Source organism: Saccopteryx leptura, chromosome 12 (assembly GCF_036850995.1).
Source record: "Saccopteryx leptura isolate mSacLep1 chromosome 12, mSacLep1_pri_phased_curated, whole genome shotgun sequence".
Lineage (NCBI taxonomy): Eukaryota > Metazoa > Chordata > Mammalia > Chiroptera > Emballonuridae > Saccopteryx > Saccopteryx leptura.
The window spans coordinates 7,219,764-7,243,885 of record NC_089514.1 but is presented as its reverse complement, the minus strand read 5'-3'; the positions used below and the strand labels follow the sequence as shown (position 1 = coordinate 7,243,885).

The 24,122-nt window shown below is 49.7% G+C and overlaps 1 protein-coding gene across 9 annotated transcripts in view; it reads right to left on the bottom strand.

Annotated features, from left to right (window-relative positions):
* Window positions 1-24,122, bottom strand: part of ELMO1 (engulfment and cell motility 1) — a 505,561-nt gene that overhangs the window by 108,474 nt on the left and 372,965 nt on the right. The gene's annotated exons all lie outside the window — the stretch shown is intronic.

The window sequence follows — 24,122 nt, the reverse complement described above, 5'->3', positions numbered from 1 at the left end:
CCCTCCTCCTTGGACTCAGATGCATCCGTTGACGGCTCCCTTCATGTCTGCACCTGGACATCTACCAGGCACGTCACTTCCAACGCCCTTCTTCCTGCTCCGCCGCCTCGCCTCAGTCTGCGCTCCCCCTGGGGTCCTCCTCTCCGTAAACGGCGTGTAGATGGGAAAACGGGCCACATGCTGAACCTGACAAGCTCAGGGGAGGCCTGCACGGTGGCCTTGCAAAAACTCAGAGACCTGACGTCACCACCCGGAATGGTCTGAAATGAAAACTTTCTAACGAAAAGCAGTTCCTGGTGGGTTGTCATGTCCTAGGGCGGGGTTTTTCTCTAACCAAGGTCATGCTGACCTTAATTGAGCCTGTTGCCTTTTGCATCTATAATAAGGGACCTGATAACATGCCTTTGAAATGCGAGAGTGATCTTCCTTTCCTGCCCCCTCAGGGGCAGCCACCCAACCCCCCTCACTGCTCTTGATACCATGTTACTTGTTAACTGTTAACTCTTCTAGGCCTGCCTATGTAGAAGGTATGTGTCTATTACATACTTTGCTTTTACCCACTCCCAAAGATTTCCCCCTCCGCTTTCTCCTGCCTCCCTACTCTATCACCTGTGGGTTTCGTGTAACCCCCTATGACCTCCCCTTTGATTCTGACGTATAAAATTAGAGCTGAAACTGCCACTTTCCGGAGCCTTTTCTCAGTCCGTTGAGATTTTGCTTCCCAGCCGCTGTCATCAGTTTGGCTCAAATAAAGTCACAGAAATTCTTACAGGTTTGGACGTCTCTTATGTTGGTCGGTGCCGTCAAAACCCGGGGTCACCCTCGACGTCGTTCATTCTCTCCCACCCTGCGCCCAACCCTTCATGTCCGGTCACATGTCCTGCTGGCTCTGCCCTCAGGACGAAATCAGAACGGGACCCCTCCTCCCCATCTGTTGGGCAGATAAAATATATTATGCTCACTTTGTTAAAGATGGCGCTGCCCACGTGGAAGCCCGTTGCCCAGGGGATGGTATTGGTTGCCCTTCTTGCTTGGGATGGGTGCGATTATATAAATATTAATGTGTGTTGGGGGCGGGCTGTGGGCATGCAGGATCCTTGTAGCCTGGGGCTTGGCTTTAGGACTAAGCCTTTCCCACCTTTTTTGATGTGGGGTGGTGCACTCTCATGAGAAATCCCATTATGCCTCAGATAAGTGACTTTGTATCAGAGACTTCCCTGTTTGTATATATATTGGATTAAAGGTCTTGATTTCTACACTATAAAGTGGGGCAGACCGGGAGCTTGCTCTCTCGGTTCCTGAGATTAGCATTAGAGGAGAGAGCAGAGAAAGGAGAGCAGAAAAAGGCCTCGTGGAGGAGGCCAGGAGAAGCAGCCAAGATGGTGGAGTGCTGAGGGAGAAGCCAGTTTGTGCAGAGAGAAGGAGATGAGGAACAGAGGTAAGTCTGGTGAGGTTAGAAACCTTTGATTCTAGGAAACTCAGATAAATCAGTGGCTTTGGGAGCCCTGAATAGAAAGGGAAGTATTTTCCTACTGTGTGTATTTCTTGCCTGCTGGGTACAAGCTAGGATAAAGCTAATGGCCCACCAGTTCGTGGCTCCGTTGTTTCATTACCATCTGTCCGAATCTAATGCGAACCTGCATGTGAATGGCCACAATGGCGGTCCTGGCCATACACCCCCCCCACCCCCCATGTCTCAGCACCCCCACCCTTGCCCCGTCTGACTCAGTTCACCGTTCCTTTCCTGCAGCTGCAGTGGTCCCCTAAACCTCTCCGCTCACGTCACCCCTGCGCTCACAACCCTCCCCGGGGTCTCTGTCTCACTCAAAACAAAAGCCAGAGTCCTCACGGGGCCTCCAAGGCTCTGCAAACCCAGCCCCTGCTGGGTCCCCCCGCTTCGTCCCCAAGCCCCACCTCCTGATTCACCCGCCAGGTGCACTGACGGCCTTGTATCTGTTTATGTTTAATACACATCCACCAGCCTCAGGCCCTTCGAGCTTACTTACTCTGCCAGGAACCTAACACTTAAATGTCTTCATTGAAAAAAACACATTTTTAATATAGTGCTTGTCTAAGACTTAGACAAGAGCGCCTCCCACCCCGCGGTCCCACAGAACAATAGGTGATACCCAAACACGGAGGGCGGCCAGCTGCGGGGCAGTCTCGCATTCCACTACCTGGTCTGCGTGGGCCAGGGAGCCAAACCCCTGACTCAGCGGGGAAAGCTTTCACAGCGTAAAACTTGTGCCACTTCATTATATTAGGCTTTCTAAATGGAAATGATTTTCTGATTTATACTTGCAAACCTGCAGCTCTTTGGAGGAATGTTTTTGTAGATTTTTATTTTTTTTTTTGCTAAAATAACCCACTGTGCTGGTAACTTGAGCTGTGGCTGAGGGCAGTGACCAGTGGCAGCTGGCCTCCTCTCCAGACTGGGCTCCAGGTGAACTAGCGCTTCCCAAGGGTCCGCCCTGGCACGCGAGGGGCCAACCTGCTCACACTGAGATCACCGCCGAGGCTCAAAACCTGCATAGTCCCAGGACTCGGCCCCGGGGGCTCTGTCCAGAGACAGTCGCCTGCCTGCTAAGCTGCAGGGTTTGCGTTTTATCTGGAAAGCCATAGAGGGTCCTTGAGAACTTTGCGGCAGAGAACGGCACCCCGGATGGATTTACAACACAGTGAGGGATGGAGGACGGATTAGAGGGCGAGCCCAACCCCAGGAGAGGGGAGCACTGAGGGAATTCTACCAATTCCAGGGTCAGGGCCGGATGAACGAAGCAGGTGCCATCGGATTCGGGACATTTATCAGAGGCAAGCGTAAAGAGCTTGGTGACTAGCTGGACGTGGTAGGTGTTGAACACACGGGAGGAGTCCAACTGCCCCTTCTGTGCTCCAGCTTGAGTTACTGAATTGAGGGAAGTTACAGCATTGGGGTTGGGATGGGAAGAGAAGGAAGAGCAAACGAGAATCTAAAACTCAGGGTTCATTTGGAGCCCCAGCTCCCCTCCCTTCTGGGAAAGTGTAGCTCAGTGTCGTCTGCCCGAGCGGCAATGAGCAAAGGCCTCGAGCAAAAGCTTTGGGTGCGTGTGCGACTCAGAACTAGGGTCATTACCGAAAATCACTGTTCCTCCCGCTTCTAGAAAAGTATTACCAAAACACTGGAAAAGCGGAAAAGCTGTCACCCAAAGAATGTCTGCCCTAGCACTGGTTCTGACTGTGAAACACCAGAAGCAACTGGCAGGTCGGCTCTGGAAGGCCGGTGAAATAAACTGTAATGCAATTATGCGCTCAAGGGCCATGCAGCAAGCGGTAATGATGTCACGGAACTGCATGTCTCAAGGTTGAACGACGTGAGAAAAGCGGACGGTTTCGATGGTGTGATCCCCTCCTGAGATGCGAACAGAGAGACATGTCTGAGAGCACCCGGACCCCAGCGGGACATGTTTTCCTCCGGATGGATGACTCATAGCCATTTCTTCCTTCTGCCATGCCTACATTTTCTATTTGCACACACAAACACGAAAGAGTTCAGTTACTAAACATATATTTTAACAGGAAAAAAATACTGAATGCTCACAACAATGTCAATTTATCACCTACATATCTGATGTCCAAAGTTCGTATGTCTCTAAATTGGCAACACAGAACACCTGGCACCAGGCTCCGGACAGTCACCTTCGAACGGAACGCGGACCAGCTCCCGCATGAGGCGGGAGAGCAGAAGACGACGGGCCCGCCCTACGCCCCGTCCCTGGGGGCTGTGTGCTAAATCCTCGGCTCACGGGAAAGCCATAAACCTGACTGTTACCTTCGCTCCTTCCCCAACCCTGAAATACTCCCAGAGTCACGCTTTAATGCCGTGATCGATGGAAAGTTCTATGGAAACCCACTTCCAGCCACTCTGAAATACAGAATCCTGTATTTCTGTCTCCTGCCCTTTAGCGAAGTTATCTGTGCACGCGTGCTGTCTACCCTACTAAACCGCCAGCTCCCGGAAGGCAGAAAGTGTGGCAGAGGAAGGTCTGTAGCCCCTCGAGTGGCAACAGTTTGTGTATATTAGCTATGCAATCAATATTCACAGAGGGAATGACTGATGTCCCCGGCATAAGGCCCCGAATGGAATGCATTCTGTTTAGGATTTATTTTAGAATTTTCTCCCCTTAAGAACCTCTAACCTTCCTTCCTAACTAATCCGGATGAAATAAGCCAACCGTGTTCTCTGCGGAAACACGAAACTACCTTTTGAATTCTCAGTCCCGCTATTACGTTCCGCTCCCTCTCCCTGGTCTTGACCTTATATTTGAATGGACCAGTGTTTACACATCACGTGTGTGAGTTTACCTCAAAGCCATCTGGGGAATCAATGGAATACAAATATAAAGAGCTTACTCATAAGGAGTTTAGGAACAATTAATTAAACCAGGCTATAAAAGCAAACTTAAAATAAAATGAGAACTAGGGGATTTCTGTCAGGGCTTACCAGCCGCTCCGGACATGGACTAGCCTACCCTGACCTCTCCGCCCACGCAGGCCCAGCACCCCACGCCCTCGCTGGGCTGTAGCCGCGGGCCGCGCCAGCCCAGGGATGTGCTGAAATACCCCAGCCACAGGGATCTCGGGAACTTCCTTTGCCTGAAACACTCTTCCCCACGCTCTGGGTGTGACCACACTTCCTGAGCATGCGCGTGTCTCAGACAGGCCTTCCCTGACCATTGCCCCCTACTCAGTCCCCTCCCCACGACCCCTCTCATGTCCCATCCTCTAATATTTCTTCATAGCACCTGCCACTTCCCCGGTGGCCTGGCTGTCCCCGCGCTGTGCCCAGAGAAAACAGGCTCACGGTCTTTCCTACTCACTGCTACATCCCCAGGCCTAGAGGAGGGCCTGGCTTATCATAGGCACTGAATAAATAAATGTCTTCTCCCATCAAAGAATGAATGAATCATAAAAGGCATTCTCTGCCAACCCCCAACGTACAGAGAAGTGAACTTGTCGTCTCCTCCAGAGACCGCTTCAAACTGGGCTGCGGGGACAAGCAGGGGAGCTCCCCCCCTCGAGATGAACACACAGTGGCGAATCTGAGACGTCCAGCCTCCCTCCCTCCCTCCCCAGAGCCAAGCTGCGCTCTCATGGGCTCTAGAAGGAGGGTCCGCTCTGTTGTTGAGAAGAAAAGTGTTCTGCAGCTAAAACAAACCGCGAGAGGCCACGAGTGACAGGAACGATCCGTCCGTAAAAGAATCCAGTCTGCAGTTAGTACTGAAAATCGGAATTGAGGCCCTGGCCGGTTGGCTCAGTGGTAGAGCATTGGCCTGGCGTGCAGAAGTCCTGGGTTCGATTCCCGGCCAGGGCACACAGGAGAAGCGCCCATTTGCTTCTCCACCCCTCCCCCTCTCCTTCCTCTCTGTCTTTCTCTTCCCCTCCTGCAGCCGAGGCTCCATTGAGCAAAGATGGCCCGGGCACTGGGGATGGCTCCTCGGCGTCTGCCCCAGGCGCTAGAGTGGCTCTGGTCGCAACAGAGTGACGCCCCGGAGGGGCAGAGCATCGCCCCCTGGTGGGCAGAGCGTCGCCCCTGGTGGGCGTGCCGGGTGGATCCCGGTCGGGCGCATGTGGGAGTCTGTCTGACTGTCTCTCCCCGCTTCCAGCTTCAGAAAAGAAAAAAAAAAAAAGAGAAAATCGGAATTGAGTGGCTGATAAAAAAAACCACCTAATCCCCATCACTAAATGTTAGTGTAAAGATCACGGCGGAAAGGTTCAAATGCTACTCAAAACCATGCAGAACACCATTTCCCCCGCATTACCCAGCAGATAATTAACATCTCTTTGAAGAGTCCCGTTGGCATGTGTGACACAACCTTAATTGGAACCCGGCATATCCCCCCCTTCAAAAGGAGGGTGGGCTATTATTTGCTATTATTATATAAAAGAACAGAACATTTATATGTTCATGTCTTGATCCCCCCCCACCCCCGCCCTGACTGTGTTAGTATTTCATTATTTTTCCATACAGAATGCCTTCAAAGCAAAGCTCCAAAGGAAAAAAAAAAAAGTGAATACAGTTCATTTATTTTTAAACTCTGCCAAATCATCTCGGGCAAGCCCTGGAAGACACAGAGGACGGTGCCCATCATCACAGAGCCATCTTCTTCCTGGGGCCCCTCCGTTCACTCTCGGGACCTCTGCCTGCCTTGCTCTCCGAACGCCAACGCCATTCACCGCCCACGCCATTCACCGCCCACGTCACCCTGCCGACGTCCAGCCACTCCTTGTTGCCGGAGTCCTGCTCAGGGGCGCTCTGCCCACGCTGAGTTTTAATGTCACTTTTATATGACCTAACTGTGCCTGCCCTGGAAACCCCTTGTGAAACGGCGCTCCGACCGAAACCTGTGCGTCGGCTCGAAGGTTCCTGATATTTGGAATCCTTCGTGCAGCAGTGAATGTAAGACCGTGGCTTTTCCTGTGGGACCCCTGGAAAGTCAGCATATACATACAGCTCCCCACGGGATTCTGTTGTGTGTGAAGAGGATACCCCTTCCCAGAGTAGGAGCAGCAAGGGACACCACCAGGACCTGACCCCACAGCAACAAGGCTCTTTCCTCTCCTTCGGCTGCGGTGACAAAGCTGTTCTCTGTGACTTTATGTGTGAACGGCCCACGCTTTGGGCAACGTGTTGATGTTCATAGGAACAGTCTCCTCTTTCTCTCTCTCTCTCTTTCTCTCTCTGCGCACCAATGAATTGAATGGGTGTGCTATTGGACAGTTCCGAACAAAGAAATGGTAGATAGGGTTCACCAAAGACTATAGAAAAATAATGAAAAGGAACTCGGGCCATGAAACAAATTACTCTGAAAAGGGACCAGAATAGAAACACCAGTTAGCGTTAGGACCAGTTTTTATTTAAGAGATCCATTAACCATCTGGAAAACATGATAAGTTGCCTGCTGATTAAATCAGCAGGCTGTTCCTAATGGTCTGGCTGTCTGGAAACTGGAGAGAAACTCTAAGGTACGGAGGATGCACAGGAAGATAAATGGAGGACGGCAAAGCAACAATGCCCAGGCATAACTCAGGTTTTTAAAGGAAATGCATTGGGTAACACTGGCTAACAACCTTACCTAAATGTTCTCATAGCTTCGCACGGAGTGAAAGGAATAAAAGGAGAAGCTGGCGTTCTCTCGAAAGTGTTCATTGTGGGAAATTAATGCAAACACCTCCGGCCTCTACTCTTTCTGCAAATTAATACTAAGTTTGTTTACAAGAATTTCTTTCTTCTCATATTGCCTCTTCTTCCTACACCGTTCAGGGGGATATATATGTTCAAGGTCAATAGGTCCCACACCTTCATATTTTAATCACTGGGGCTACTTATTCAAAAAAGAATAGATACCGATTTCTAAGACACTCCCCTGAGGTGGAGCCTAGCGATTTGGCTCACTAACAAGTGACTTATTTATCCCAGATCGGCCACCGAGTTTTCAGCAGGGGCTCTTGTGGACATTAGGAGATTTGTTATTATTGCCACTAGGGGGAGTGTTGGCCAAAGTTTGTGTTTCTGGTAGAGGGAAGGGAGGTTGATGATTGCTTCCAGAAGCTGAGAATAACAGAAAGAAAGGATACAGAAACAAAAGGAGGAAAAGAAGCCCGTGTCCCTGGGTGGGTAAGTGGTGGTGTTGGTGGGGATTCAAGTATCTTGCACGGAACAGCTGACTTCCTACCGAATCAATGATAAAAGGCTCCTGATGGAAGCATTGGCCACCAAAGATCCCAGGTTTTAGAAAGACAGCCTGTCTCAGCTAGCCTGTCTTTTCCCTCCACCTCTCAAGCCTGTTTTCATCATATATATTTTCAATGATAAATTTGTTCATTCATGTTTCTTCTATATTTTCTTTGATAATATTGCCCGTGGTTATCAGTTATTTCATAGAAATAATTCTTGGATTCACACATTGATTCGATTATTCCTCTATTTTCTAGTTGTTGTTTTTTTGTTTTTTGTTTTTTACGATATCTTTCCTCTTGCCTTCTTTGTTCTTTTGTTGTTATTTTCTCACTTCAGTTAAGTTCTTCATTCCTTTATTTTCATTCTTTCTTTAAAAGTACTGATTTTGGGGGCTATAAGTATACCATCTGAGGACGGCTTTGGCTGTGTCTTCTAAAGTTTCGTCATGCCATGTTTCCATTGTTAGCATTGTCTAAATAGCCTCTAATAGTAGCTTTGATTTCCTCTTTGATTCAACAGCTATTCAGAAGCCTATGACTTTCAGAATTTATTAAGGGCTTTTGGCCATGTAAGTGACATATTTTTTTTTTTTAAATAGTTGCCTGGATTCCTGAACAAAAGGCATATTTTCAATGCAAGGTGTCAACTCACTATGTACCTAATGTTTGCCTCTTTTTTTTTTTTTTTTTTTCTGAAGCTGGAAACGGGGAGAGACAGTCAGACTTCCGCATGCGCCCGACCGGGATCCACCCAGCACGCCCACCAGGGGCGACGCTCTGCCCACCAGGGGGGCGATGCTCTACCCCTCCAGGGCGTCATTCTGCAGCGACCAGAGCCACTCTAGCGCCTGGGGCAGAGGCCAAGGAGCCATCCCCAGCGCCCGGGCCATCTTTGCTCCAATGGAGCCTTGGCTGCGGGAGGGGAAGAGAGAGACAGAGAGGTAGGAGGGGGTGGGGGGTGGAGAAGCAAATGGGCGCTTCTCCTATGTGCCCTGGCCGGGAATCGAACCCGGGTCCCCCACATGCCAGGCCGACGCTCTACCGCTGAGCCAACCGGCCAGGGCTGCCTCTTCTTCCTACACCATTCAGGGATATATCTATTCAAGGTCAACAGGTCCCACACCTACATATTTTAATTAATTATATTTAAAATAGTTTGTATACTATATTCGAAGCATAAAATAGTTATAATGCAATGATGTTTTATCCCAGCTATATTTTTTGCCAATCTCTTCACCTATTTCTAGTTTTTCTTTTTTCTTTTTCTTTGGGTGACATTGATATGTCATGAATAAAGACATATGACTATTCTATTTTTTTATTTTAATTGAATGTTCTATCTGTGAAATGATCCTTTGTCCTATTTAAGGGCTTTCCGGCTTAACTTCTCCTTTGATGTCCACATCGCCCTTCCTGTTTTCTTTTCTTCCCGTTTGTGTGCTGTATTTTTCCTTTACATCTTTTTCTATCATTTACTAAGGTGACTGTTTTATGCGTAGAATATGGCCATATATTGCTTTTCAATCCAGCTTAAGAGTCTTACCTTGTCACAGGAAGATAAACCTAGTGTATGTTTATGGCCACAATAGGTAGGTCTGTCGCCTTTCATTTCCTCTCTAGTGCTATGTTTTAACTTGGTGTACATCAGAGTCACCTGAGGCAGGTGTTGTTGTTGAAGTGTGTGTGTGTGTGTGTGGGGGGGGTGTTGTTGTTGTTGTTTTAAAACAGAATGAAGCCTTTATTTGCGATTCTGCTTTATAAAGTTGGGGTGATCCTGGGTCTCTCGACTTTTAAAAGAATCAACAGGCGATTATAACGTGCACCACAGGATAAGAATCACTGCTTTCAATACTGTTAAACATGGTTTACCATCTTGTAAGCTTCTCACAATTTTCTAAGATCCCTGAGAACAAAATCTAGATTGTATTCCTGCTGGAGTCCTCTCATTTAGCCAGCACAGTGCCAGGTACTTAGTAGTCCCTTGATAAATGTTTTGTTGAGTCGATGAACATCGATGACCATGCAAAATGACCATACTTTTCCTACTCTTCTGAACCATGAGCTAAAGGGTTTCCTGCCTCCCCCAAGGCAAGGACACAAACCGAGACCCGGGTGACTTAGGTATGTGGTCGTGCAGTATCACAGCTGGTCATTCAACCTGGAATCCCTTCTCCTCTAGAACTCTGCCCCGTGGGATTGGGAAGAAACAGCTGTCACTCAGAAGGCCATGGACACCTCTGCCAAGTAGATGGCCCCAGCCCAGGAGAGGGGGTCTCCCTACAATTACCGAGGACTCACTGGTGAGACCATGTGAGACTCAGTGGGAGAAGAATTGCAACTGAAGAGGGTTCAAAGAGGGCAACCTGGAGAGACCTTCTTTAGCCAAAAAAATGAAGCATCTAAAAATACTGAGTTTTCTCAAACACTGTCTAACAGGGTATGAGAATCATCTGTAAATACCCAACAGGCCGCTGGGCTCAGGGGAGCCATGGACCATTAAAGGTGCCCCGTGGAGGTGTGAGAAAGTCTTAGCGGGTATTGGTAGTTAAATCACATTGACAAAAACCATATTTCAGGTGGGGATTAGGGAAGTCTCCCTCGTCTGTTAAACAAGGGTCTAGGAAGATACACTTAAGTCATTGGCGTCCAACTGGGCTAGTTATATGAAAACAGAAGAGGAGTCATTTTAAATGGGGGGAGGGGTGGTTAGGAAGGGAGGAGATAGCTGGTGTAATTAGTCGCATTTTCCTATTGCTTTGAAGGGTTGTAAACACCTGACTACCAGCTACTGGGAAGGAAAGACCGCTGAGATTCCGGGGACACCGAAAAGCAATATAACGGAGAGAGAGCCAAGCTCCGCGTTATTTACCCACCAAATTTACTCTCTGCCATGTGTTTGGTCAGCTGCGCTTGGCTTCTGTGACTTGCTCTGTTTGTCCAAAGCCTAATTAGCTCGAAGGGTAAAAAGACCAGAGAGTTTATCCATGATCTCCGGTGACTGATGAAATATAACTGCCAACTGGTACCAGGGTGACGGCTTTTTAAAAAAAGGATTAGTAAGTCATGCTAGCTGTTTTCAAATATTAGTCTTTCTAAGAATAAGAGGATTAAAAAGGAGAAAGAAAAGACAATCATAGATTTTTGCCCCCCCCCTCCCACTTCAAACATTGATATGGTCATTTCATAAATAAAACTGCCAGCATGATAAGGGCAGTACTTGCTAGGTGACTTGTGGGTCCGGGGTGGTCTTCCACAGAGGTCAATACGATGAGCTTTTCTCACGGTGGAGCATTTAATATGCACCGAATATTAAGAGTGTGACAAGTGAAGTCAGTTGGTCTTTACAATGACCTAAAAAGGCTGGTACTGTTATTGTTTTGGGGAACAAGTGAGGCCATTTGGGGCCCCTCGGTCACACAGCTCTTAACTGCTCTGCTGACCCACTGTAGAGGGGGGGTGGGGGCTAGCGGCCAGGACCAGGTCTTAGACACACACTGACAACACCTTGTCTTCCAATGGCCCATGTCACACAGTATATTCAACATGGAGCTACACTCAACACAAAACCACTGGGCTTTGGGAAATCTATAAGGGAGTCCGTGTTTTAGCCACTGCGCGTGTTCGTTTGCAAGGCCGCCGTAACAAAGCTCCACAGAAGGCACGGCTTAAACCACAGAGATGTCCTGTGACACAGCCTTGGAGGTCCGAAGTCTGAACTCAAGGCATCAGCAGGGGTGGCCCTTCCTGGGACTGTGCCGGAAGCATCTGCCCCAGGCTCTCTCCTCGGCCTGCAGGGAGGTGGCTGTCTTCTTCCTGTGTCTCTTCACATCTCCTTAATGCGTGTCCATCCCCGTGTTCAAATTGACCCTTTACATAGAACACCGGTTCATCCAGGGTTAGGGCCCGTTCCGAGGACCTCAGTTTAACTTGATTACCCCTGTCAAGGTGTGTTCTCCCGCTGATGGTTAAGACCAGCATGCCTCTGTTTGGGGAAGACATAATTCAACCCGTACCGTGCGCCGAGGTCACCGGGCAGGTTCATACCTCCAGGGTTGGGGGGGCGCCTGCCGTCGGTGCAGCGGGGGCCCACACGGCTCACCATCCTGCAGGCTCAGCCTCGACAGCCCTACTGGTCCTTCCATCTCCCAGCAGGCTGAGGACGGCAGGGACCGTGCAGCGGCTCAGGGAGGATGTTTCTCATCCACAGGACTGAACTGGACATTAAGCAGCCGCTCTTCGGCAATGTCCTGTGGAGAGTCCCAGGTTTCTATCAGAGGCCCCTTGGGGCTGCAGGGGAACAGCCTGAGAGACGTCCAAAGCACTCACACGGGGCCCGATTAGCTCTGCGAGAAAGAAACAAGCTCCCATCCATCACAGGATGGCCTTGAGCTGTGGAGAGCCACATCCCTGATCCTGTCACCTAGGGCTGTGGTCTCCTTACCCTCTGATTTAAAAAAAAAAAAATCCGTGTACCTGTCACACATTTTTAAGTTGACGGTCAGAATTTTTTTTTTTTTTTATCAAATTTGAAACAGTTGCACAGAAGAGAATGTTCAGTGTATTACACTATTAATATTTTAAAATAAAGCCGTCATGGCCCTGGCTGGTTGGCTCAGTGGTAGAGCGTCTGCCTAGCGTGCGGAGGTCCTGGGTTCGATTCCCGGCCAGGGCACACAGGAGAAGTGCCCATCTGCTTCTCCACCCCTCCCCCTCTCCTTCCTCTCTGTCTCTCTCTTCCCCTCCCGCAGCCAAGGCTCCATTGGAGCAAAGATGGCCCGGGCGCAGGGGATGGCTCCTTGGCCTCTGCCTCAGGCGCTAGAGTGGCTCTGGTCGCAACAGAGCGACGCTCCAGAGGGGCAGAGCATCGCCCCCTGGTGGGCAGAGCGTCGCCCCCTGGTGGGCATGCCAGGTGGATCCCGGTCGGGCGCATGGGGGAGTCTGTCTCACTGTCTCTCCCCGTTTCCAGCTTCAGAAAAATACAAAAAAATAAAAAATAAAAAATAAATAAAATAAAGCCATCACATTACTTTTAAATGTATCCTTGGAAATATCTATATACATATATTATCTATCTATCATCCATAAATAGTAATTTGATACCCATAATTACTCACTTAAGAATACATGAATAAGCTCTCCTGTAGCAGTTGGAAGTTTTTACATCATCATGTTGGGTCAGCAGACTCTTGATGTGAAGACCGCGATCAGGTTAGGCTTTCTAAGCAGCCTCTGTCACAGGCTGTCCAGCAACGCCATGGTAGCAGGACAGCTGTCACAGACCACACACAGACAAGTGGGCATGGCCGTGCTCTAGGAAATTTCAGTTACAAGACTAGGCGGTGGGTTGGATTTGACTTGTGGGTCGTGGTTTGCCAACCCCTGTCCCAGGACGAGATTCCCACTCCGCTTCCCATTTTCCCATGATCTAGATTCTACCCATACAGAGGTCTATGTTTAAAAGTCAACTAGCAATATATAATTCTACGTCTTTGAAACAACATATATATATATATATATATGTATATATATATATACATATATATATATGTGCTAAAATCTAATTTAAACTATATTTCCTGTGAACAGAAGGCTGAACCAAAAACATTCTTCTTGACTGAGTTGAACAAGTACAATTACAACAAATACACTACAAATGCTGATGACTGTTACATCCAGGAGGAAGATGTCACTGGGAATGCATCTCTTCCTGAGGTGGGGATGCATCTGTGGATCCTTAGTTGAAGGATCTGTGCCGCATCCCTTGGTCTGACTCCCAAGGAAGGTTTATACACTTTGGGCAGCCTGCCACGGAAGGTCTGATGGGGGAGGGGGGACAGAGGGGTGTTGGGAGGGTCCCCAGCTCCAGAGGGTCTGTTCTGAAATGCATGCGGAAGCCAAGAGTGGACACACGGGTTACCCTAGCACGACCCACGCCTGCTCTCCCCCGAAACGTCCTCAGTCTCTTCGGGGGACTGAGCACCCCAGCAGGAGCTGGAGACCAGGTTTCCAATGCATCAGCCAAGTCAGCCCGCCAGCGGTGAGGCCGAGATGGGGCACGTGGGCGTGGGAATCGGACAGGCCTGGACATGCCCTTCGCTCTGCCACTTCCTGGATGGGTAATAAGCGAACTCGTTACGCCTCTGTTCACTTCTCTGTAAAACGGGACAGAGGGCCTTCTGACATTGCTCCTAACCTCCCCCCCCCCCCCCGAGACCGGGCTGGGAAGAAGGACAGAGACTAGCAGTCGCGCTGAAGTCTCTGTGATTCCCACTCCCCCACCCCCGGAGCAGGGGGGAGGCACTCTTCAATAAAAACGTACGTCCTGAAGGATCACTGCATACAGTGATTTTTAAATAATAGCGATACTAAAAGTAAAACCTAAATAAAGATTTGGTAAAATGCATTAGAAGAACCTGTGTATCCGTCGAGTACCTGGTACACAGAGGACACGATGCTTATAACCACCAATCGGATGTTTCTGACACGGCTCTGGCCTTGCAGACAGCGGCTGGGGGCGCGCCTATGAAGGGCGGTTACCCCAGGGGCGGGAGACAGACGGACCTCCCCACACAGCTGGGGTGACCACTGTCCCCTGACCACGGCGCTCTGACTTGGGGCTGAGCCACTGTCTCATCCACTGCCGTTTATACCTCTGCCCCGGCGACACGCCATGACAACGGCTCTCTCTCTCTCTCTCTCTCTCTCTCTCTGTCGCCACGGTTGCGAATTCTTCCTCCCTTGGCAATGCGAACAGTTCAGAGACGTCTGGCCCAGCGGGAAGTGTTCGGTCCGTCTGGGTGCCAACCTGTGGGCTGCTCTACACCACGAGGATCGTGCCCAGCTCTCGAGCGCGGTTCTACGGTTCGGTTCTCCTTGGTGATCTCGTCCATGACTCCGCGCCCGCGCCGCAGCCCGGGGGGCAAGGCGGGTGGCGAGGGCAGCCACTGGCCTGTGTGTTCTCAGCAACTGCTTCCAGGTGGCTTTCAAAGAACCTTCCAGAAGCCAGCTTTGGGGAGGGGTTATTTGTTCTTGGTGGAACGGGCATGGGAATGAATGCGAAGGAGAACTCATAAATACATGAGTGAATATTATGTAAGTAACTGTAGCCTGTTGGAATTAAATTTTTTTTTTTTATTTTAGTTTCTATACTCTGGGCAATTTCAGTTTTGAGGCTAATGGTTGCCTGAAAAATAAATGTCCGTGCAGGTTAATCCTACATGCTCACAGATCATCTCTGCTCAGAGATAATACCGGAGCCTAGAACTGGGCATTCAGCAAATACTGGTTGTTGAAGCAATTCAGGGAGCAGGGACATGTGAACGGAGACCTGTTAGCAAGTCAATGACTTGCCCTGAGCCTTGCTTCCCTCCCTGTAATGAGGGAACTACCTGCCACCATCCTTCCTGCTCTGCCCATGCACCCGGTGAGACCAGATGGAAGCTCCCCCCCCCCAACAACCAGCACCAGTGACCCACGCTGTCAGCACATGGAACCCATCTGCCATCCCAGGACTCAGGTTTCTTCAAGATCCAGGATGCCAGGGGGTTGCCCTATACAGGTAACCCAATGCAACAATGTCCAACCTTCTCGTCTCTTGATGGACTGCATTATTCAGGGGCCTGCGGGGCGTGGCTCAGGGGACAGGGCAGGGAGGGGAGGTACCGAGCAGTGCTGGGAACCTGCACATGGAAGAACCAAAAAGGTGCACATCTCCCAAAGCAAAGAGGAAGCCAGGCCAATCTGGGGCCGGATGGCTACGGCTTGGCTATCCAGAAAGAGTTACGGGCTGTCTGCAGGGACCAGTTATTCCCGGCGGTCCCAGCCTTCCTGAAAGCGGCCAGGCCAGGCCTCTGCCTAGAGGCGCACCACTCTTTGATCTTAACCGGCTTCCGGAATCAGGGAAGTAAGTGCACATCACCACCTGGGAGCTTCTGTTCTGGCTCCAGAAACGTGTTCCCAATTATTCTTCCTCAATAAACAAGGTTGAGCTGCTAGGAGATATCAGCTTTAAAATAACAAGAGCAACACCTTATGTGACGAATGCACAAAGCACGTGGGGTACAGCCATTCATTCATTCCATACGTCGGGTAGAGTAGATATGATGTGCATTTTATCCATGAGAAACAAGACTGACTAACGGGTGATAGAGAAGATGTCAGCGGTGGCTAGGCTGGGACTCCCCCCCCCCCAACCTGATTCCGGGCACAGTGCTCTACTCTCCCCGGGGGGCCCCAGAGCTAGCAGGGTTGAGTCATGTATCACACACCCTCCTGACACCCTGGCTGTCCCATTAGAGAACCATCCATAGCCACAGAGCTGAGCTAGACATTTGGTGAGATTTGAAAAACAAATGTCTTCTGCCCAAGGAGTATAATCCTACTCTTCTCTCTGTGCAAGGCACACGGCGGACTAATCACTCACAGAGACTTCACTCTAGTGTTCATTGTCAGCAGCCCCGTGAGAAACGCACCAGCACTCCCCTTTCTGCAGAGGAGCAGACCAAGGTTCAGGGAGGGTAAGGAGTCATGGCTGTAACATTCGGGGAATTTCCGAGAGGGCAGAGGGACTGCCCGTCAGGGGTGGTCTTTGCAAACTTCCCTGGCTCTACCTCGAAGGGTCAGTTGAGCCTGGTTCACGGCATCTAGAGGAAGGGCTTTTTCCCCTTGACCCCCACCACACTCTAAAGCCAGGGCCATAGCATCTGCAGAGCCCGAGCCTCGGACTGCACCCTTAATCTTAACTAGGTCCAGGTCTATGAGTGGCGGCTTTCAGACCAGGTCCTGGTTTGATAAAGTTCCTGAAAATGCAGGTTTCACACTGCCGGCCCATTAGACGTGAGTGGGCTCTGGGTTACCTGCCGGGACGCGTGGCTTGGCCGGCTCTAGTTAAGAATAACCTCTCCCATGAGGCCCTGACTTGGACTACCGGACCGAAGGCCTGAGTTCCATTAGCCGATGGGTGCTTCTTTCCAAACAGGCAAACGGATGATGTTAGAACCGCCCCAGATGCTATCTCAAACGTTCAGCTGCAATTCCAACCAAGTCAGGATGAAACTTTATTTCATTATGCTTCCAGGTCTGGGAAGGGTGCCAGTGAACTGCTCTCCTTGACAGGTCTCTCATCACTGGCAGCTCAAAGGAACAGAGAAGTGAGCTCCCAAGCGCCAGGCTTGCACCCCACCTTGTCAGATGGCAACGCCTCCCAGAGCAGCTGAGCGAAGGTGAGCGAGGAGCCCGCGCTCCCCGAGCCCGAAAGCCTGCATGCACCCTGATGCTAACTTCCTCTGCGCGCCTTCCAACGTCTCGCACGAGGCACGGAGCGGAGGAGAGGACACGGGAAAGGGATGGAAAAATCAGTGTCGGCTGTAAGCCAGTTCGGGTAGCTCGGAAGTGGCTGCTGTTCCAAGGAGGGTTCCAAGGCTCCATCTGAGTACAGCGTGCAAGATTGCTGTGATCCACGGAGCGTGAGCCCCAGAGAATCAGCTGTTGGGAAGCTTGACACGCGTGTGACCTTGCAAGACGCCAAGGCTACACTCTTCATTACCCGTGTGGAGACAGATGCCGAGGGGCAGGAAGGTTAAGCGCCTTGCAGAATTCAGCTGCTAAACCAGAGACAACCACCCAGGGCCTCAGACTCTAGATGACTGCTCTGCTGACTATACAGATACTTCCCTGGCCCTTCAACTCTACATTGCAGGTGGCTTTAAATAAGCTAGCCGATCAGTGGGCCTCAAAATCCGGTGGTCACGCAAAGACAGTTGTCGCAACGATCACACAACTTATGGAACGGACAGCTATTTCTCCGTGCTCCCTGGAACCCCATGGTGCTCGCCTCACTCATGTCTGAGTGGGCGAGAACCTTGGCCTGGCCAGGTTATCAGCAGATTCCCAAAGTCGGTCCTCTCACCCTTCCAATGCTGCCAGTGGGTTCATCTGTCTCGTCTGCCAGTGCGGCCTCAGCAAAGGGGGTTAAGTCATGGCATGAAAAGAAAGAAGTGGCAAGATTAGGAAAGAAGTCACAAAGACCCACCCAATTCCATCCAACAAACATTTGTTGAATGCTCAATGACACAAGGCTTTAAGTCCTTGCGGACACGGTCCAGCATACTGGAAATGGGTCGAGCTGGACCATAAGCCACACCTGATACAGGGGTGGTATTAAACTGTATGGTCATATTTCTTTTGTTTTTCTCAGTGTTTCATGGAGTTTCTAAAAGAGCTCTTTATTAGTGGGAGGTTTAGTGGACCACGCTTTTGACATGAGCTTTATTTATCCATTTGCAAATCTGGCTGATACCATCCATGTTATAGGACTTCTTTAGGAGCCTGGGACCAGATGCCTCTGAGAAGACTTTGCAGTTTGATTTTGATCTAGTTATTGAAGAGGTTGATGACGTTTTCATGGCTGGCTTCACATAAAAAAATAAAAATAAAAATTTGGCGGAGTGGAAAAATAGGAATACTATCTGATGTTGAAGGTAAGGATGTTATGACCACATTAACTGGAAGAACGCCTTAGTCAACATGATCAAGCCAAACAAAATTTGCAGAATTGAATAACAGGCCAGCAGCAATTAAATCATCCCTGAGTCTCAATTTATACTTGTCTTCATAGAAAATTACCTGTTTGCAGCAGAATTACTTTCTCAATCATGGTTTGCTTGCTTGGTGTTAAAATTAAACCCGTGTTCCCTGAACATACTGAGTTGTGGGGCACAGACCCAAAGCGCTGTGAGAGGCAGGGCCATGATCTCTGGGGACTGGAAAATGCCACAGATGGTGACCACTGACCTTCCGCTGTAGGAGGGCACACCCTCTTACTCTTTCCATGTCAGACAGTGTACTGGAGAAACCAAGGCTGTCCCCCACGTGGTGTTTGCTGTAGACCAGGGGTCGGGAAACTTTTTGGCTGAGAGAGCCGCGGACGCCACATATTTTAAAATGTAATTCCGTGAGAGCCATACAACGACCCGTGTACATGACACATTATCCAATAAAAATTTGGTGTTGTGCCGGAGGACAGCTGTGATTGGCTCCAGCCACCCGCAACCATGAACATGAGCGGTAGGAAATGAATGGATTGTAATACATGAGAATGTTTTATATTTTTAACATTATAATTTTTTTTTTTTATTAAAGATTTGTCTTTTGATGCAGCCATCAAAAGAGCTACATCTGGCTTGCGAGCCGTAGGTTCCCGACCCCTGCTGTAGACAATGGTTAAAGCCGAAGGTAAGCCTGCTGGTGAGGACTGCGGTTCAGTTCTCTCTCTGTTCCTGGAGCAAGTCTTCCAGGCATGTCATGTCACGGACGTGAGAGAGAGGCGGGGCCCGGCTACGCCGTGAGGTGAGAGAGGCGCCCGCCTGGTGCCTGGGGAGAGTTCTCCGGGAGACCGCCACGGCACTGGCCAGTAGAGCGGCCCCTGACCACAGGTGGCTATCGAAACCTCGACACATGTGGCTGCTGGGACTGCACAGTTCAGTCTGAAATTTCACTGAATTTTAGATCATTTAAATGTGAAACTCCAGTTACTGGAAAAAAAAATGTAAGTTTGTTTGGAACAACTTGTGTCTGTGAGTCTACATTATTAACAGCACATTTTTATGAAATCTAATACAGATTTCCTGTGAGAACTCAGCACCCAAACGGAGTCGTGCTGTAAGTGTAAAGTATATATATATGTTCAGACTCCACATGAAAAACCCGAGTATCGATATTTGTTAATAATTTTTAAGTTGAGAATTGAAATAGATATCTTAGAGATACTAGGTGAAATCATATATATTACGAAAATTAACCTACCTGTTTCTTTTTTAACTTTTCAAATGTGATGACCAAAAACACTGACATTCCATACGTAACTTGCATTTTATTTCTCGACAGTGCTGGCCTCAGAAAGACATCTGTCATGGTGTCCCTGTAGGACATTATTCTTCGAATAGTAGTAAAACTGTCTTCCACCTGCACGCATACCCAGAGTAATGGTAGGAAGTATGCCTCGCTGGGCACACACAGCAAATAACCCATGTTGTTAAAACCGACCGCTAGGACCCCGACAGATCACATTTTTTGCCTAACAATATGATCTTGCTTTAAAGCTCTGGTCTCCAGTTCTATATTTTGTCAAACTGGACATTCTGAAATTAATAACTTTTTGTTTTAGCAACCTAACCCCTTCTCTTTCATTTTTAATTAATAAGATGTCAGTGAGAAGGCCAGCTGATAAAACAGATACAAACAGAGATGTTCAGGTGGAATTGGGGGTGGAGGACTCACATGCCCCCTCTCCACTTCTCCGGTCACCCCCCCCTTCTGAGGGGCACGATTTGAAAACCCTGTTGCTCAATGATTTCCAGGCCTACTCATCTGAGTCTTCAGTGCCTCCCTCAACGTAGAGTCACTGTCACCACCTGGGACGCCTTTATGATCGGGGACCGCCATTCCTGTTTACAAGGTCTTCAGAAAGCACGGCAGCCCTGGTGGTCCCTGAAGCCATCGTGAGTCACCCACCTTCCCAAACCGGCTGCTCTGCTGTTCCTGGCCCTTCATGACCCTCATCATTGCTATGGAAACGTGCAAGTCACTCCCGGCAAATGCAAGCAAAGGACAGCCATGGAATGGGTGACCTCCCACCTCTCACAGACGGCTCAGGGGGCGCTGGTCTCATTCAGACTCTGACCCAGTTCACACCAGTCGAATAAACGCTATGTAGAATGAGACAGCGTGCCACACAGTAACGCGAGGGGGAACACGGGGACCTTTCGGTGACGAGTTTTCACCGAACTCAAGTTTCTTTTCCTCAATGGCATTATGAATGATTCACCTAGCCAGCCCAACATTGCTTTGTAATCTGACTTGTTGCGGTGACTGCCAAACTCATCTCCCTGTGGCCTGACTCCATCAGACAGACTGAGAGCCGAGGGGACCCCCTTCCCCTACTCACACCCCCCCCCCCCACACGCACGAATGCAGCACCCAGGAAGCTGACAAGCGTGCGAACAACACCTCGGGCTTGCCGGTCCCTCCTCTCTGGAGAAACACGGGCAAGCTCCTTAATGCTCCAGTGCCTCAATGTCCCCATCCAGAAAACAGGTATACAAACAGTCCCGTTGCAGCTGTTGTAAAAACTCCGTGAGTTATCACACACCCCCCCCCCCCTAAAATGTATTGAAGGGTGCCTGGCAGACAGTAAACGCTCCCGGCAGGTTAGCTATTCCTGTCATGCCTGGTTTTATTCCAGCGGCTGGGGGAGGGGGGAATTCTGCCTCTCCAAATCTCAGGGCTGCATGTCAGGGACCGGATTCAACTTAGCTGTCTGCACCTTGCAATGCTGATGGTCGCCTGAAGACCTAGGGGAATCCATTTTTCTTATATCGCTACATTTAATCTTTCTATTATGTCCCACATCCTACAAATTCCAGGGAGAGGCAGCAGGAAGAAGCCCTTCCTCAGGCGTGAACAGATCAGTGACAAGGGTGCGGTTAGCTCTGGTGCCTGAAAGAACAGTTTTTTTTCTTTTTATTGCATTTATTGGGGTGACATTGGTTAATGAAATGATACGGGTTTCAGAGGTACAATTCTGTAACACACCATCTGTATGTTGTGTTGTGTGTCCACCACCCCAAGTCCAGTCTCTGTCCGTCACCATCTGTCCCCCCTCTCTGCTCTCCCACCACCCCACCCCCTGCCCCTCCGGTGATCACCACACTGTGGTCCATGTCTGAGTGCTTTCTGTTTTTTTCTTACTCCCTTCACCTGTTACAGCCAGTCCCCCAACCCGCCTCCCCTCTGACAGCAGGCAGTCTGTTCTCTGTATCTATGAGTCTGTTTCTATTCTGTTTGTTCATTTATTTTGTTCATTAGATTCCACATAGGAGAGAAATCGTATGGTTTTTGTCTTTCTCTGCCTGTCTTATTTCACTTTAGCATAATGCTCTCCAGGTCCATTCATGCTGGCGCAAAAGGTAAGATTTCTCCCTCCCCCCCCCCTTTTTTTTTTTTTTACAGCTGAGTAGTATTCCATTGTAGAAATATACCACAGCTTTTTTATCCACTCATCTACTGATGGGCACTTGGGCTGCTTCCAGATCTTGGCCGTTGTAAACAGCGCTGCAATGCACACAGGGGGGCTAATCATCAGGAAAATGCAAATTAACCCAGAGTGAAATATCACCTCATGCCTGTCAGAATGGCTGACATCAATGCGTGTTGGCACGTGTGTGGAAAAAAGGGAACCCCCGTGCACTGCTGGTGGGAATGCAGATGGGGGGCAGCCTCTGTGGGAAACAGAGTATCTTCAAAAAAAAACAGAAACAAACCCCCCCCCCCAAAAAAAACACAAACAAACCTGAAGACGAAAGAACATTTGCAAGTCCCATAATTCTAGTTGCACCAACCCTCCAAGCTCAGGTGAGAGAAAACCACCAAGTCCTAGTGTCGCTGCTGAGCCTCCGCTGAGAACGCCCGGGGCCTTGTCCAGGTGCTGACGGCGGGCCCGGGGCAGCGGGTCACCGAGAGGGGCTGCGGCAGAGACAGGGAACCCACGTGCAATGAGGAAACGCTGAACTTGAGGGTGTAATAAATTCTTGGCTGTTCTCCCGGGACAGAGATCCTCCTTGACCCTGAAATGAGCTGTCATCAAAGTGCTTCATGATTACGCCTAAATGTATTTCCTGAGGCCCAGGGGAGAGTTTCCTAGCTTGCAAGTTCTTCGACTGCCATGATCCAAAAATAGGTTAATAACTACTATTAATTTTTTTTTTTTTTTTTTTTTTTAGCGTTTTTACGGCTTCCATAAAAGGCTGTTTCTTCTCTCGTCCTTGCCAACAGGTGCCAGGGCCTCGCTCGCGTGCAGGGACACGACGGGGGGGAGGAGGAACCGAGAACAGGATGGAGGGCCGTTCTGATGAGGTGACCGTCACTCGGCGCAGAGCCACGGGAACCATACTGCCTCCGAGCGTGCCTGCCTCCAGGTGTGCCGAGGAGTGCGCTGCAGCCAGAAGGCTCACCTGTGCACACCTGCCGACCGTTGGTCGGGAGGCCCCGCCTGCAGTTCTAGACAGGTCTTCGGCTGACGCACGAGTCCCCGACCTGGTCAAGGGGCTGGCTTCCCCCTAGGTTGAGTGCTGTCACCCACAGCGAGGAGACCGTCCCTCTCCTCCTGGGGCATTAGCCCACTGTCTCAAGGCTCACATGACGTGGAGGTCTCTCCCGGGCAAGCCTTCTCCAGGCGGAACCTGCCTCCCTCTGTGTTTCCTTTACCCAGTCCTCCCGGATCCTGTCGAGGACCCGGCACACTGCATTCTAGAGCCGTGTGAAGACCCACAACACTCTCTTCTGTCCAAAGGACATTGTTTTAAAGGACAAGCCAGGAAGACGTCCCTATACAACTACTTCATGTGCATTTCTTTATAAACCAGATACAAATGCTCCCCCCCCCTCTTTTCCTCTCTGTTATTTGAACCCAAGTGGACTGTAAATAGAAGAAGACATCAAGTCCTGGCACAAAAGATAGGAAATCACGTTAAAAAAAATAAAAGAAGTAGCAGGGATAAAGCCTATAAAGAACCGGCAGACAGAGACACTGGCGGACGTTCCCGGGCAGAGATAGGAGCCCCGGGTTCAGCCCCCACTCCCTGAACCCCAACCAGAGACAGTGCTCTCCACGGTCGGTCGGAAGGACGGTAGTTCCTCTGGAAACCTATGCCGTGCTCGAGTTCTGTCTGGCTGCATGTATTTTTAAGTTTGCAGCTAGAAGCGTCCCTACAGGCAAAGAGTTTCCCCTTCTACACGTTAGCTCTCCATTGCCTGTTTACAACCACGCTGTCTTATTCTTCCTGCTTCCATCCGACGAAATTGAAAATTTCATCACCAGTGTCAGAAAATGAACCCCCCTGGGGGAACAGAGCAGTAGCTCAGAGCATCCATTTCCCCTGGCAAAGAGCCAATCCTTGGATATAACTTTGCAAACCTTTTCTGGTTTTCAGGAGGTTTAATAAGGATGCAAAACAGAGTCATTTTGCAACATGATTTCTGACAGCTAAGATTTGTCTGAATGCACAACACCCCTTTGCAATTAATCTTTTTTTTTTTTTTTTTTTTTTAAAGAGAGAGAGAACATATTTCAATTTGGAGACTGTTTTCATGAGAAAAGAAAGGGAGGCTGCCCAGCTCGGTGGCACATTTCCAGAGCCAAGTAGAGCAGCACACGCAGGGGAGATGCTTCCTTGTGCTGGGGGTCTGAAGAGCGGTGTGACAGACCATTGTAATCACATCTCTCTTCACAATGCAAACACCGGCAGCACAGTCGAGCAGCTCGCGGCTCGCCGCTGGGCTCAGTGCCTGCATCCTTCTCTCTCTTCCCTGCAACGACTCCTGTACATTTAGTGATAAAGCCCCGTCTTTGG